Source organism: Phyllobates terribilis, unplaced genomic scaffold (assembly GCF_046119375.1).
Source record: "Phyllobates terribilis strain yellow unplaced genomic scaffold, ASM4611937v1 Scaffold_2__4_contigs__length_985480577, whole genome shotgun sequence".
Lineage (NCBI taxonomy): Eukaryota > Metazoa > Chordata > Amphibia > Anura > Dendrobatidae > Phyllobates > Phyllobates terribilis.
Genome location: NW_027362762.1, coordinates 776,390,110 through 776,406,416, shown reverse-complemented (window position 1 = coordinate 776,406,416; position 16,307 = coordinate 776,390,110).

Genomic DNA, 16,307 nt, shown 5'->3' with positions numbered 1-16,307 from the left:
TTCACTCTCCGGCACGGTCCAGTGGAATCACACGCACACGCCGCTCAGCCCGGGCGTGTGCATTACACATGCGTTTTTCCTGCCAGGGACAAGCATAAGTGAAGCGTTTTTCACATGCGATTTTGCATGCGGGTTGTCAAGCGCTTTCCAAGCAATTTTAGCATCACTTGGAAAGTGCTTGACAACTTGGTCACACTATATAAATCCATGCAACCGGCATGTATTTAAATAGCGTGACCAAGTTATAGTAAAAGAAAGGTAAAAAATAAACATTATACTCACTTTCTGATGGCCCCACGTCTCCTCCGGTGCGTCCGGTGTGTTGGGTGCCTCGCGTTGGTCTAAAAGGACCTTACATGACATAATTTAGTCATGTGACAGGTCACGCGACCGCCGACATCAGCGGTCGTGTTGCTGAGGGAGGGCACCAACGTCCCTTCACGGTTGACCAAGTGAGTGTCAAATTATTATGTTGATTGCGCAATCCAACAGAAAACCAAACGGATGCAGGGCTCTGTATGGAAGGATTCAGAGAATCTCTCTAACCCCGTTTATTTCTACTTAGCATTTTATATTGTTTTGAGTTCATTAATGTCCAATCACCTTCAGCCATACTTCAAGCTTGAACCAATGTTAGTACAATTATTACGGAAATACACATATCGTTAGTTCGGTACATGGTGGAAAGTTACAAGGTCGTACATCCCGGCTCAGACTAGCTAGATAACAGGAGCAGGGTGTCTCATAGAATGTTCCTGAGAGAAAAGGTTAGTGTGGGAAAGTTGCTTGTGAATCAAGAGGAAAGAAGGAAAGAATGTATGTTATGCAAAGAGTATAATAACATGATTTTGAAGCAAGCAGACAAAATGGAGTTGCCATAGCATGAATATCAATATGTCCTTTACAGCGTGACCTGTCACGTGTCTAAATTACGTCATGGATGGTCCTTTTAGACCATCGCGAGCCGCCGGGAAGCCAGGACGCATCGCTATGGAGACTGGGGGACATCACAAGGTAAGTATAATGTATTTTTTTTATTTTAAATTCTTTTTTTTAACAAGTACTATGGTACCTGGGTCTGAAGGAGAGCCTCCACTTCTCCAGACCCGGGTACCATCCGCACATTGAATGGCTTAATATCCGCATGTGCACATGTAGTCATGCAGAAATTAAGCGATTCAATGCAAATCAATGGCGGCAAAAACGCCGCGATTACGCAAAACAATTGGTAGTGCTGCGGATTTTTCCGCAATGATAATCCGCAGAGATTTCCCCAGCATGTGCACAGCACATGCGGGTTATTATTGGGGACCATTGCAGACCTTCTACCAAGCATTTTTTAAGCATTTCTGTGGCGGAATTGCCGCTGTGGAAACACTAAAAAAATGCATAGTGGGCACACAGCCTTAGAAGAAAGTTACTTCCTGGCTAAAGTGAGTCAGCCCTTAGGTAGTGAGTAGTTCTGTTAGTAGAAGGACAAGTTGCATTACTAGAATGTGTGTAGCAGGGCCATTACTGAGATAGCAAGCCTTGACAGTAACAGAAGAAAGAAGTGGTAGTTATACCTACACACAGCTAGAAGGTCCTGAACACTGAGAATTGAGCGTGACTGATGGGACCCAGCTGTTAATTAGTATGGCTTGAAGCCAGAAACAGAACTGTAGTTTGTGGGGCCCAAGACAGCTAAAAATGAGTGGGGCTGAAGACGCATGTGTAAGCCAGTTCCTGGATGCTTAGGAACATAGGCCCCAATTCATCAAGTGAAGTCTTGACATCACCTTGTGAATTCTTGATGAGGGGGAGTGCTGGAGTCAGGTGCTCCTGATTCATTAAGAGGTGCACACATTTGAATCATGAGCACAAGATGAGTGGCGTGCACCTCTAAGTGTACCTCACCACAAATCCTACCCTATTCCTTTATGATTAAGATTTATGTGGGAGCTGGGCATGAGAATTTTGGGACTTTTCAAAGGTTTTTAAGCCAGAATACTGGCATAAAAGCTTTGATGATATCGGGGCATGGGTATTACTGTAGAAGAGAACATGTTGCTTGAGAATTCAAGTTATTTATGCTATGTAATTGAAAAATACTTTGTATGCAGCGTGGCAGACAGTAATAAATTCCTGAACTAAGAAAAAGTAAACAGTCTATAGCACAAATAGCTGAGCTTTAAAGCAAAAGGCTTTACAAAAGTGCTGCAAATGAGAGTCAAAAACTGTTTTCAATTTTATAAAGCCAAGTTTTTTTCACTCAAACCAAAAAACTTCCTTTTTTTTCTATAATCCTCTTTTAAAATTGTATGAACAGGGCTAAGTGGTCTGTTTTTATTACCCAACACTAAAATGTACACAGTCTCTACTTTTAAAACATTATTAGAGGGGATCTGTTACCATATTTAACTATACAAACTGCATACATTAATACAAAAATATTATAAATCCAATGAATCTGATGTCTTTACTTTGATATTCCATGTTAGATTGGCTGTATTATCCTTTTCCTCATTGATGCTAAAGGGAGAGTTTTATGAGATTTAGATGGACTCATACAGAAAAATGCTCATCTTAACATTAGGACTGTGCAGCCAGTCCGATGTGGATTTTCAAAGTAATTTCACTAACTTAATCAAGTCTAGGAGACCTAATGCATCCAATTTTGCATTGTGAAATATGGTGAAATATGGTGACTGCTTTAAACGCATTGTCCCACAAACAAAATAAATTTTAATTAATATATCTTGAAATAATAATGAGACTTGTAGGCCATGCAATGCTCCTCTGAGAAATTATCTCTGCAAATTGTCTCTTTAGAGAGGAACAAGACTTGAACTCTAGTGCCACCTATTAGAAGTAGCGATCCTAAAAGTCAATATAGACCCTTTAATGAGATTTGCCTCATGACTAAGGACAAAAGCCAGTCATGTGACAAGGCTCATTAAAGGGTTGACATTGATATTGTCTTTTAGGATTTCTACTTCCAATATATGCCACTAGAGTTCAAGTCCTCTTCCTCTCTGAACAGACAACTTGCACATTTTGCAAAGCTCATTTCTCAGAGGAGCATTGCATGGCCTATAAGTCTCCTTACCCTGGCATGTCAATCTCCATAAGGAGAAACGTTACCCATAAAATTATCTTGGCACATGAATTTTTTTTAGCACATTTAATTCTGAAACTTACGATTATTCCAAATTTCCAGCATTTAGCAATAAAACACACAGTAACTAAATGAATAAAAACATTAGCAGCACAAAGATCAGTGAAAATCTTTTCTCATTTGTATTACTTACTTTATCACAACACTGTTTCATTATTCCATTTTTCATGACTCATAAACTAATCTGAACTCATGCATGGCGTATGCTTACATAAAGAAGTCAATACTATAAAACATCTACAATATTTTTATTAGTTCTCATCCATTTCATTACGTGGCTATTGCATTTCTGAGCATGGCAACAAAAATTTTAACTAGAGCATGAAAGAATTATATTATAATATTATGAAGACATATTTAATTATTACACTTTATTTTCAGACTTTGGCAATCGTATTTATATCAACCACAATATTTTACCATTAAACAGCATTGTGCTGGTATTACTGCCGATGTTATCTTTGGAGAGCTACAATGCTTTTTTTTTTCCAAAAGCAAATACCAAAATAGCTGTTCCCTTGTAGACCTTTATTTTAATACATATATGTTTACATAGGATATATGCATAATGCAATTACAAAAAAAATTGTGCAAATTTACAAGTTTTCTCTGTCTGTATTTGTCCTTTAAGTAGAATATTTTGTACAGATCTAGTCTCCGTAACCGCAAGCATTGATGCTGTGAAACATGTTATGATCTGTATCCATTTTATGACACCGTTTTCTTTTCACATGCCTGACAGGGTGGGTGTTGTTTAAGCATGCATTGTATTATAGCTAATTTCACCATACACAAAATGTTACTTTTTGCTCCGCAAAAACGCAACTTTCAAAGGGATTACAGTTCATAGAAATCATATTGGCAATGCAATCAAAGCATTGTGTCCATTAATGCATTTCTAATCTCTCTCCAGAATCCAGGCACAATGCTGGAAGCACAAGGAATTTCTAAGTTATTTGCAAAAAGGTATGATGATGTTATCTTAATGATTATCAAGTGTATGTGCTCTCTTGAATTCAGTAAATAAGGCTTTTAAAAATAGCTTTTTTCATATTTAAGGACAAGCTCACACAATGGTAAAAAGCTCTTTAGCTTAAAATACTTGTCCTACTAACTTTATCTTTATATATTTCTGAAATCAATTCTTTTTCTCTTTTTCTTAGACTTTCTTAGTGCATCAGTATACGCAATATTTATATTTGCAACTCAACACTGAAAAAAAATGCTATAATTTTTCATTTAATTTACGTCACTTTCATTTATAAAATGCCCTCAAGTCAAAATTTGGCAGTGTGAGGTTTATTTTATTTACTTGTATTTTTTTACATAATATATGTAAAAATTATACAGTTTATATTTATATTTACATTGGGTAAAGCAACATTGCAATTCACTTTTTATTTTAGCAAACATGTACTAGTGTTTTACCATATATTGAGTAATTGGTGATGCAATCTCCAATAGAAACAAACCTGGTTTAAGTCACAATGTTCTGTAATAAGATGTATCAATGGAAAATTAATGCTTGGGACTCCAATACAGTGCTGCCAATAACTGGAGATGAAATTGCTACTTAAAAATTTTTGTTTCTTTATTTAAGCTACACGTTTCGTAGCAGGCTTAATAAGCCTGAGGAGGGAGCTGGACCAGCTCTGAAACGCATAGCTTAAATAAAGAAACAAGAATTTTTAATTGATACATTTATTGTATCTGGATTCTCATCTTCTGAGATCCAGCAGGCGTAGCTGTAGAGGAGAGGCTTTCCCTGCGTTCATCAGTGCTGTGCCCGATGCTGCACAACTAGTTCAGGTGAGCATCATTACTTACCGCTTCATGCAATAACCCTTTTGACCTGCACAAGGAGCGTCTTCTTTCTTTTCTTTATGCTCTAACAAGATGGAAATAGTGAAGAAAAGTTAAAATGTAACCCATAACATTATAGGTGTTTTTTTTTTCTTTTTTTAAATTGAAGATATAGGCATAACATATGACCAATTTTATGAAAAGCCAAAAGACCCAAAAATGTTTCCACTTGTTGGGAAAAACTGAAGTGCCAAAAAAACACAAAAAAAATGGGAAAACCAATTTTTTTGCCTTAGATTTGAACCCAAGTTTGTTACTTGAATCTTAAACTATCATAAGGTACTATAATATGTACAGTGGTTATTTAATAATCCTCTGCATCTGCTGCTTTATCTGTTTGGTTTGTAGATTTCTCTGCGAACGCCCTTGGCCTCCTACTTTCCACTTACATGGCAGGACTCATCATGTCTACAACTTTGCAATATACATCTTTAGCATCTGCTTACTGTATTGTATAGGGTCCTTGTGCAGGTCTTCTGTAAAAAAAAGATTGATTAGTTCATTACTTTTCATATGGCAATTTTACAAGGATTTGATCTACTTATTTATGTGTATGTATTAATTTTGTACCTATAAACTGAAATATTAGGGGTTTTATCCTTCAATATTTAATGCTATTCATAATGATGATGTTGCTGAATAAACAATGATAAATTTGGGCTATTTAACACACTTTGGCTGTAAGTTTTAAGACAAATGTATTAGCAGGAAGTTTAAATCAAGTTTCCAACAAATTCTATTGTAAAAGACTTTGTCTTGGTGGTAAACAGTAAACTCAACTTTAGCGACCAGTGCCACGCAGCTGCTGCCAAGGCAAATGAAATCATAAGAGGCAAAAGAGAGTTAAGTGCTCTAAGGCAGCGCTATTCATCATGCTGAGGAGCACTCGCTTCACCGGGTCAATTAAAGCACACATGTAACGTCTTTCCGGTATTTCACAATCCAGCAGTTTATTATTTATCATAAACCGCTCATAGCCGAGTCCATCTCAGTGGCTCACCGTCATATTATACATATAATGTCCAAGAGCCTTTCCAGTGACAGATATGCCCACTTGGCTCCAGATACAGCCTTCAGCAAGGTAACAATATAAATGTCCACATCAAGCAGCGTTTTTACCTTTGCCGGGTTTTAGCTGCTTCTCTCAGCTCTATTCTGCCACCGCTGTGGCTTCACGGCTTCCCAGATGGGGCCTCTGGGCCTTGTACCTTCAAAGGCTACTGGTATCTCAAAACACAGGGGAGATCCTGCCTCTGCCTTCCAGGCTAGTGGAGTCCCACACAGGGACCAGGCCTCTCGCCCTCCAAGGCTACTGGCATCCTAAACACAGGGGGATCCAGCCTCGGCCTTCCAGGCTTCACCAGGCCTCTCTTTCTAGGCCTCACGGTGTCCCACACACAGGGAACGGGCCTCACGCCTTTTTCACACCCTGTCTTAAAAGCACCAAGATTTATATATCCTTTAGTGCATACAGGACCTGTGCTGATGTCACAGTCATGTGATCAGTCCTTCTGTGTGCACAGGACCTGTGATGATGTCACAGTCATGTGATTAGTCACCTGAGGGAGAGGTACATGGTCAGCCAGAACACACCCTGGACCATTACAGTAATGCTGCAAGCTGCTGCATTACATATCCCCCCCTCTGTTCAAACTTGTGGGGTTGAACACAAAATATACACAATCACATTATAACTCACAGTTCACACCGAGACCATGTACTTGACAATTGCGCTGCTCAGCCCCTGGAACATTAGTCATCGACATTAGCCCTTTCCTTAGGGACCTACCATCTGTCATTGTCACTGACTTCGTCAAGTCACATTTCCGGGTTGTAACTTTGTCAGACCTCCCCCGCTCCCAGTGGTCAGTCGTAACCTTGTCAGACCTCCCCCGCTCCCAGAGGTCAATACAGCAGTGTGACTCACATGCCCTTGTATCTAAGGTCCGGTTCGACTCCGTACTGTCCCGTACGCTATTGGGTCATTTGTACGGGCCTCTCAGACCTGAGTTACTGGAGATCTCACTACCTCAAAACCCATGCCCACTATCCTCAGAACATCTTGAAAGGTCTCTAACTTCAGCTGTAGATGTTCTGTTATTTAGGGGGCCCTTTCTCTGTCTAGTCTCAGAATTTCTAGACGGCTGCCACCTTCTGCTGCTCAGGCGATACTGCCTTTCCATTCGCAGTCTGGCGAGATTCAACTGTTCTACCTCTCGCAGGTAGGTCACTCGGTACTCCATCAGCATGCGTATATATGCAAGACTTTCTTCCGTTCCTACAGCGGAGAATGACACCATGCCGTCTTCATCTGGTATCCAGTCCTGACGATCACATGGACTGCTTACTTTCATCACACCAGACTTCTTTACCATCATTTGCATGGCTAGGCCATTTCTCCCAATGAGCTTTCTCACCAAAACATGAGGCACCCGGAAGACCTCTTCCTGCAGACTGTGAGCTTTTCTCATAAGCCCCAGTTGTCTAAAGGCTTGTTCCATTTTCAACCGGAGAAACCGCTTCATGCAAATACATCGCCTGTGCATGTCACTTAGGATAGCCACCCTCTTCACTGTGACTTCGGTTGTGGACCGGACCACCAGTTATTTAGCTTCTGAGGTCGAGAACACCTTACAGGCTCCCACGGCCTTCTTAAACTCTTCATGCACGGACTCACTGGTGCATTCTTCTCTCAAATCCTCGGGTACATCTATGAGGCACTTGTACCGAGAGGTTTCTGTCTCACCAGTGGTCTCCAAACGATCATCTGGCTCAGGTTTCTGGGGCAACTGACTTTCAGCTTCTTCACCCTGTATGCTTCCCCTGAGCTGATTCACAGCTACAAATTCAAGAATTTTCGTCTTGACCACTTCCATCTCATACTTATCTTCTGTTAGCACTCTCTTAGCTCTCCTCAGGTCCACCTTCTCATGGTATAAAGGAGTAAATGCAACTTTTTTTCCCTTTTCCTTCTCCAAGGATGCCTCGTTCACTGAGTGATACTTTGCCAGGCAACCTTTGAGCTTGAAAACTTCTTCCTCTAGCTCAGCTACTCGCCTCTCAGCAGCCCATCTCTGAAGCTCTTCCTGCTTCAACTGATCCTTTAACAGTAGAGTTCTCTCAGACCTCTCTGTCTCCAATGCGCCCACTCGGCTCTCAACAGCCAGTCTCTCAAGCTTCTCTTGCATCAAATGGGCTGGTAGCATCTCCTTGAGCTCCTTGATCTCGGCTCTTTCATCCACCGAATCATCCGAGCTCGCATTATTCGAGGAGGTATTTGCTTCATACCTCCCATCTCCAGTGGCCAACTCCTGGCCCTGGTCTGTGGCTTCTCTGATTGACTCCTCCATCTTTTTCCGCTCAGCTTCCATCTTGCTGATTCTTTCCTTAAGGCACATCTCTGCCCTCTGGAGATTATCACAGAATGTCTGCAGCTCCTTCACCTGAGCTTGCAGACCTAGGGTCTTTCTGCGGAGATCATCATTTTCATCACGGGTGTCCTGTAGAGTGGTCTCAACCACTTGGCTCATGTGGTCTGCATCCGCCTTATCATCCTCTAGTTTTTCCTTAACCTTGATAGTCTCTCTTAATATGTTGCAGTTCCCCACTGAGTTCACCATACTCCTTCTTGGATTCACACAGCTCTTTCTTCACTTGGTACAGCTCTAACTGTACCAGGGTAAAACGATCTTTCACCTCGCACAACTCATCTTCACACTCCGCTTTGTCAAACTCCAATTGAAAAACCTCCTCCTTGGTTTTGCGGCGGTCCTCCTTAATTTCCTGGAACATTTCCTTCCATTGGTTAACTTCCTCGCTGCTTCCCTCCAGTTTTCACTGTAAGTTCCTCACAACCTGGTATATTTTCTGCCGTTCAGACTCCAGGCTCAGCTGGTTTGAGGACACGTTCTCCAGGTTTTTCCTTAGTTGCTGCACGTCACTCTGGCACTGCTGCCTGATAGGCTCCAGCTCTTGGTCATGACAGGCCACCTCCACTTTTGGGCTGTCAGATCCTGACCCTTCTGTCTCAGTACTGTATCGGAGGTTGCTACTGGCAACGTCACCTCCTCTTCTGCCTCTAAAGGAGGATCCACACTTGGAATAAAGGCACACAGCATTACATTTTCTTTATTTTCACTTTCAGCAAAGACAACAGGAGCAACCTTTTTGTGGCCCTTGCGCCGTCGACGAGGAGAGGGGGACTTTCTCACCTCGTCTAGCTCCTCCTGACTGAACTCTCTATCTACTTTTGTAGTGTCACCGTCAGCTACGAGGTCTGTGTCACTCCCCATGGTGTCGTGGACCAACAAGTCACCTCCCACCTTGACGTCAACCCCTTCTACTGGAGCTACCCCGTTATCAATGGTCAAATTGTCATTTTTAGGCCGTACCAACCCTCAACCAGTAACAAATTTTGGTTTTCTATACTCCATGCTCTTTTGAAAATCCGCCCCCTTTTGAGACTCCACCCCCTTTTGGACAACCACACCTAAAGGGGGTACTTTAACAAAAAAACTGCAACAATCTTAGGACTCAGTTCACAACATCTCTTACCACCTCCCCGGGCACTCTGGGACAATACTGGCGCCCCCCGGAGAGTTCACAGAATGGTCCGCTGCCGCCTTTCTATACGGTGCCAACAGTTAATGCCGTTCCTGCACCATGTCCTGTAGACGTTTCTCAATTACCTGCTGTGGTTTTAACCAGCACTTTAATCACTCAATAGCTTCAGTCTCATTTGCTGCTCCGTTCACAGCCATCGCGGTACGCTGTTCACACTAGACACTTCACACCACTCTTCCCGGAAAAATTTTCGTGGCCCCGCCGAGCCACAGCAAACCAGGTTTGAGTGCGAGTACAATTTTCGTAACCCCGCCGAGTTACAGACAGATGCTTTAATTTTCGTTACCCCGCCGAGCCACAGCAAACCAGGTTTGAGTGCGAGGACAATTTTCGTAACCCCGCTGAGTTACAGCAAGATGCTTTAATCTTTGTGACCCCGCTGAGACACAGTAAGATGCTTGTATCCACACTCATCATCCTGTGCCGTTACCCCTAGAAACCAGGCTGCAGTTGCCCCTAGCAACCGGGCTGCAGTTGCCCTCTTTCTCCACCACATGTAAGACAGCGCTATTCATCATGCTGAGGGGCACTCGCTTCACGGGGTCAATTAAAGCACACATGTAACGTCTTTCCGGTATTTCACAATCCAGCAGTTTATTACTTATCATAAACCACTCATAACCGAGTCCATCTCAGTGGCTCGCCGACATATTACACATATAATGTCCAAGAGCCTTTCCAGTGACAGATATGCCCACTTGGCTCCAGATACAGCCTTCAGCAAGGTAACAATATAAATGTCCACATCAAGCAGCGTTTTTACCTTTGCCGGGTTTTAGCTGCTTCTCTCAGCTCTATTCTGCCACCGCTGTGGCTTCACGGCTTTCCAGATGGGGCCTCCGGGCCTCGTACCTTCAAAGGCTACTGGTATCTCAAAACACAGGGGAGATCAAGCCTCTGCCTTCCAGGCTAGAGGAGGCCCACACAGGGACCAGGCCTCTCGCCCTCCAACGCTACAGGCATCCTAAACACAGGGGGATCCAGCCTCCGCCTTCCAGGCTTCACCAGGCCTCTTTTTCTAGGCCTCACCAGGCCAACTGTGTACCACACACAGGGAACGGGCCTCACGCCTTTTTCACACCCTGTCTCAAAAGCACCAAGATTTATATATCCTTTAGTGCATACAGGACCTGTGCTGATGTCACAGTCATGTGATCAGTCCTTCTGTGTGCACAGGACCTGTGATGATGTCACAGTCATTTGATCAGTCACCTGAGGGAGAGGTACATGGTCAGCCAGAACACACCCTGGACCATTACAGTAATGCCGCAAGCCGCTGCATTACAGTGCAGATGACCAGAAGATACTATAGTGTTGCCTCTACACAAGTCACTAGTCAGGCCACACTTAGAATACTGTGTACAATTTTGAGCAACTATGTATGAGAAGAACGTAGCTGACCAAAAGCAGCAGCAGATGATGACGACCATGGTAATACATGAAGTGGATGAACTGCACTATCAAGATGGACTTGCTACAGCCAGTGATTGGCTGCAGTGGTTACATGTCCTTGAGCCGTTATATCACTGCTGCAGCAGCAAATAGGATCAGGAAGCATCTGATTGGGAGCGACAGGAGATCTGTGAGTGCTACGGTACTTCTTTCATTTATTTTTCACCCACTCCAAAAATATTACCTGTAAGACAATAACTTTAACTTATTTATTTCAACTACTATAAAAGACACATGCCCTTCTACACTGTCAATAAAGACTATAGAAATAAAGAAAAAACAGAACGTCAAGAAACTGTTCCTAGGGTTTACATATTGGATGCAGACACTTCCCTTCTCCAAAATTCAAGCAAAGTAAACAGCAAAGAATATCCAACATGGACGGGTGTACACTTCCAATGGGCTAAACCAGTCAGGGGGCAGACATATTATTGGCGCAACCTGTGCAGCTGCACAAGGGATCAAGAATTAAAGGTGGGCCCATTTACACCTCCAATGAGCTGTTGAATTATTAAGGGCCCATATACTTTTCTTGCACAGGGGCACTCTTCGGTCTGTGTCCACTAGTGAAAAAAGTACTCAAAGCACATAGCAGAAATTAAGCAACCGCCGCACTACAAAAATTGTGTTATAAGTATGGTTTATTGCATCCAAGCCTAAAAAAATGGCGCTATAAAGGAGCTAAAAATTGATGTCAGTCTCACTGTTTTTTTTACTTGGAAGCAGTGGCCTACCTTGAAGCTCATGAGCCCCAATGCAAAAGCTCCAACAGGGCCCCCAATTATTGCAAATCTTTAATAGTAAAGGTCTTTTCATATGGGCCATAGGGACATTTTTGGCCCCTTAGGCTCCAGGGCCCAGGTGCATTTGCAACCCCTGAACCAATTGTAGTTACATCCCTGCTTGGAAGCAATATGTAAACCCCAGGAACAGGTTTAGAAATATAAAATAGCTACAGCTGAAAAACATTTCAACCAACACTAATAAAATGGAATTAAAGAGTTATTCCAATCTCATCCAGTAATCAGTTAACCACAGAGAACGGATAGCTGGGTCCCACACTAATCCCAGCACAGATCTTTGTAATGGTTCACTAGAATAGAGCGATGGCTGCATATGTACGCCACCACTCCATTCATGAGCTTACAAATTGATAAGATGTGAATAACCCTTAATAAGATAGCAATCTACATTATTAGATAACATTCTGTTTTAAAGCTTTGAAATTATCAATGTCATTGAAAATAAAAAAAGGAATATGCGAGTTAAACATTTCAGAAAGATCTATGTCAAGATAAACTAAAAAAACAAATGCAGATAATCTTTATAGCGAGTTTTAACATTAGAAAGACTTGCATTCATACGTAACAATAAGCATTCTAACAAAAATGAAATAGTATTTTAACATAAAATCATAACCTTAATTTATCAATAATGATAAAAAAGTCATAACAATAGGTATCACATAGGGAAAGTGACATACACACGTGGTCAAAATTGTTGGTACCCCTCGTTTAATGAAAGAAAAACCCACAATGGTCACAGAAATAACTTGAATCAGACAAAAGTAATAATAAATTAATAATCTATGAAAATGAACATATGAAAGTCATTCATTGGTTTTCAACCCTGCTTCCACAGAATTTAAAAATTCAGCTCATGAAATAGGCCTGGACAGAAATGATGGTGCCCCTGAAAATAATGTGACAAAAGGGATATGTTAAATCAAGCTGTGTCCACTAATTAGCATCACAATCTTGTAATCAGTCAGTGGGCCTGTATAAAGGGCTACAGATACTCATTGTGCTGTTTGGCGACATGGTGTGTACCGCACTCAACATGGACCAGTGGAAGCAAAGGAAAGAGTTGTCTCAGGAGATTAGAAAGAAAATTATAATCAAGCATGTTAAAGGTTTTAAGACCATCTCCAAGCAGCTTGATGTTCCAGTGACTACAGTTGCACATATTATTCAGAAATTTAAGATCCATGGGGACTGTAGCCAACCTCCCTGGACGTGGCCGCAGGAGGAAAATTGATGACAAATCAAAGAGACAGATAATGCGAATGGTAACGAAAAAGCCCAGGATAACTTCTAAAGAGATTATAGGTGAACTTCAAGCTCAAGGAACATCAGTGTCAGATTGCACCATCCGTCATTGTTTGATCCAAAGTGGACTACATGGGAGATGACCAAGAAGAACACCATTGTTAAAAAAATATCATAAAAAAGCCAGACTGGAATTTGCCAGACTACATGTTGACAAGCCACAAAGCTTCTGGGAGAATGTGGTATTGACAGATGAGACAAAAGTGGAAGTTTTTGGCAAGGCACATCAGCTCTATGTTCACAGATGGAAAAATTAAGCATACTGTATCAAGAAAAGAACACTGTCCCTACTGTGAAACACAGAGGAGGCTCTGTTTTGTTCTGGGGCTGCTTTGCTGCATCTGGCACAGGGTGTCTTGAATCTGTCCAGGGTACAATGAAATCTCAAGACTATCAAGGGATTCTAGAGAGAAATGTGCTGCCCAGTGTCAGAAAGCTTGGTCTCAGTCACAGGTCATGGGTCTTGCAACAGGATAATGACCCAAAACACAGAGTTAAAAATGTCCAAGAACGGCTAAGAGGAAAACATTGGACTATTCTGAAGTGGCCTTCTATGAGCCCTGACCTAAATCCTATTGAGCATCTTTGGAAAGAGCTGAAACATGACATCTGGAAAAGGCAACCTTCAAACACGAGACAACTGGAGCAGTTTGCTCATGAGGAGTGGGCCAAAATACCTGTCGAGAGGTGCAGAAGTCTCATTGACAGTTACAGGAATCGTTTGATTGCAGTGATTGCCTCAAAAGGTTGTTCAACAAAATATTAAGTTAAGAGTACCATCATTTCTGTCCAGGCCTATTTCATGGGTTAAATTTTTTTTAAAATTCCGTGGAAGCAGGGTTGAAAAGCAATGTCTGACTTTCATTTGTTCATTTTCATAGATTTTTAATTTATCATTACTTTTGTCAGATTCAAGTTTTTTCTGTGATTATTGTGGGTTTTTCTTTCCTTAAACGAGGGGTACCAACAATGTTGATCACATGTGTATCTGTTGTTACCACTGACTGGCTATTTTATAAAAGCTAGTATTATTATTCTAAAATGAACAATGTCAAAGACTGAAAAAAGTGAATTTTCCTATGTATTAAATGACTCTTACATAGGTAAAAGACAGATAAATGCCAATGATAGCTAGCAAGCTTGAGAGAGAGAGATTTGGGCATACAATAGATTTCTGCAAGCGCAATTAAAATGAATCTGTCAGCAGGTTTTTGCTATGTAATATGAGGACAGAAGGAGATATAGGTTAAACACAGAATTCAACAATGTGTCACATGTCAGGCTGTGTACTGTTGTTTACTTACACTGAAGGTTTTATCACCTGGTGATTATCATTACTTGTACTACAGAAACTACAGCAGAATGTGCCTCCTGGTCCACTCCATCCCCTTCTGTGATAGCAGCTCACTGTCAATAGACATTGTGCATACAAAGCCTGGTGTGGGCGGGGTTAGCTTTCTCAGCTCTGCTGCATTGCTAAATCTAAAAACTCTGATTGTGTCAAAACGGCTGCACCCAGTAAACTAAGTGCTACACGGTTGGATTCGGGGTTTCTTTACCTACATTATGCTGCTCTCAGATAACGTAGCAAAAACCTGGTGACAGATTCCCTTTAAAATAAAAGTTCATCTTTGATTCTTCCATTGGCAGAAGATTATTTGGTTTCTCTAAAATAATGCAGGTACATGAGTATATTTATTGTGCATATTTTCCACAGTCACTTTAAGGGTAACTTTAAAATGATGTTTCTATGTTTTCTAAAGATGAGCGGATTTTTTGAAATTCTAATTTCCCGGCTTCATCAAATTTGAAATAAATTTGATTTACAGGGAATAAATTTGTGCAATGAGAGAGATAGCACCCCGCTGATCATAAGAGCTTACACTTTATAGGAATGAGAGAGAAAGAGGAAATTAATGACATGAGAGAGAAACTTAACCAGTGTCTCTGGAGATGGAAAATGACTCTTCCATACAATCTGTGCTCATGGCCAGGTCCTGACCACTGTACAAGGTATATTAATCCACTAAATGTCATAGCCACAGGGTATTATTGGGAGGCCCTTGGGCCATGCAAAGAGACATTAACCTGCTTTTTAATGCTTTAAAAAATGGTGTTTGGCAAGTTTTATTTTTTTGCAAGCTGTAAATCGTATGTCAAAGTTTTGAAATGCGCTTGTAACTGCAAATTTCAGGAAATTTGACTCAAACTCGATTCTCTGTGGATTAATATGCCCATCTCTAATTTATATAATCACTGATATTAAGAAATTGTACCTTAAATAACCTTAAAAAATTTATTTGTTCATCGTTTCATTTTTCTTCATGCTCAACTCAACATAAAATCGAAATTTTCTGTTCAGATTTCACAATGTGCTATTAGATTTCATCAGCGGCTGTGGAGGTTTACCACAATACATCCCTTACTAGCTTAGCAGATAATTATTTGTCTGTTTCTTATTGCTGTGGGGATATATTAAGCATTAAAAACAGCAATAAACTTCTAGTGAAAAGTCCTGCAAGACACCTAAAGAAACCAGATGTAAAAGAATCCAGTTAATGACAATGTGTTCACTGTAAACACCATTAAGTGTAGAAAAACACAATTTACTCTGTAATGAGGACTCATGAGTCTGTATTAAACCTCCTGTACCCTATATAATTTTCGAAAACATCTGATAACAAGTAGACCACAAGGTCCCATGTACACAGCAACTATAATCATTTATCAGCTTTCTACAGTCACAGTTCCCTTAAAAGATACTGTATGTAAAAATCATATCATATTGTAAAAATTCTATTTTAAATAAATGAGCAATGTTGCTAATTGGTTACAATGGTTTGCTTTTGGTATGCCCCCTTATTTCCTTATAGATTGTAAGCTTGTGAGCAGGGCCCTCACTTCTCCTGTAACTGTTGAACTATGTGTTACTCTGTAATGTCTTTATTGTCTCTACATGTCCTGCATAATTGTAATGTGCTGAGGAATATGTGCTATGTAAATAAAAATTATTATTATTATTATTATACAATGTTAAAAAAATATACAATAAGATATTCTTCTTGCAGTAATCTATACAGTGAAAAACAGAAAAGAGTATACCA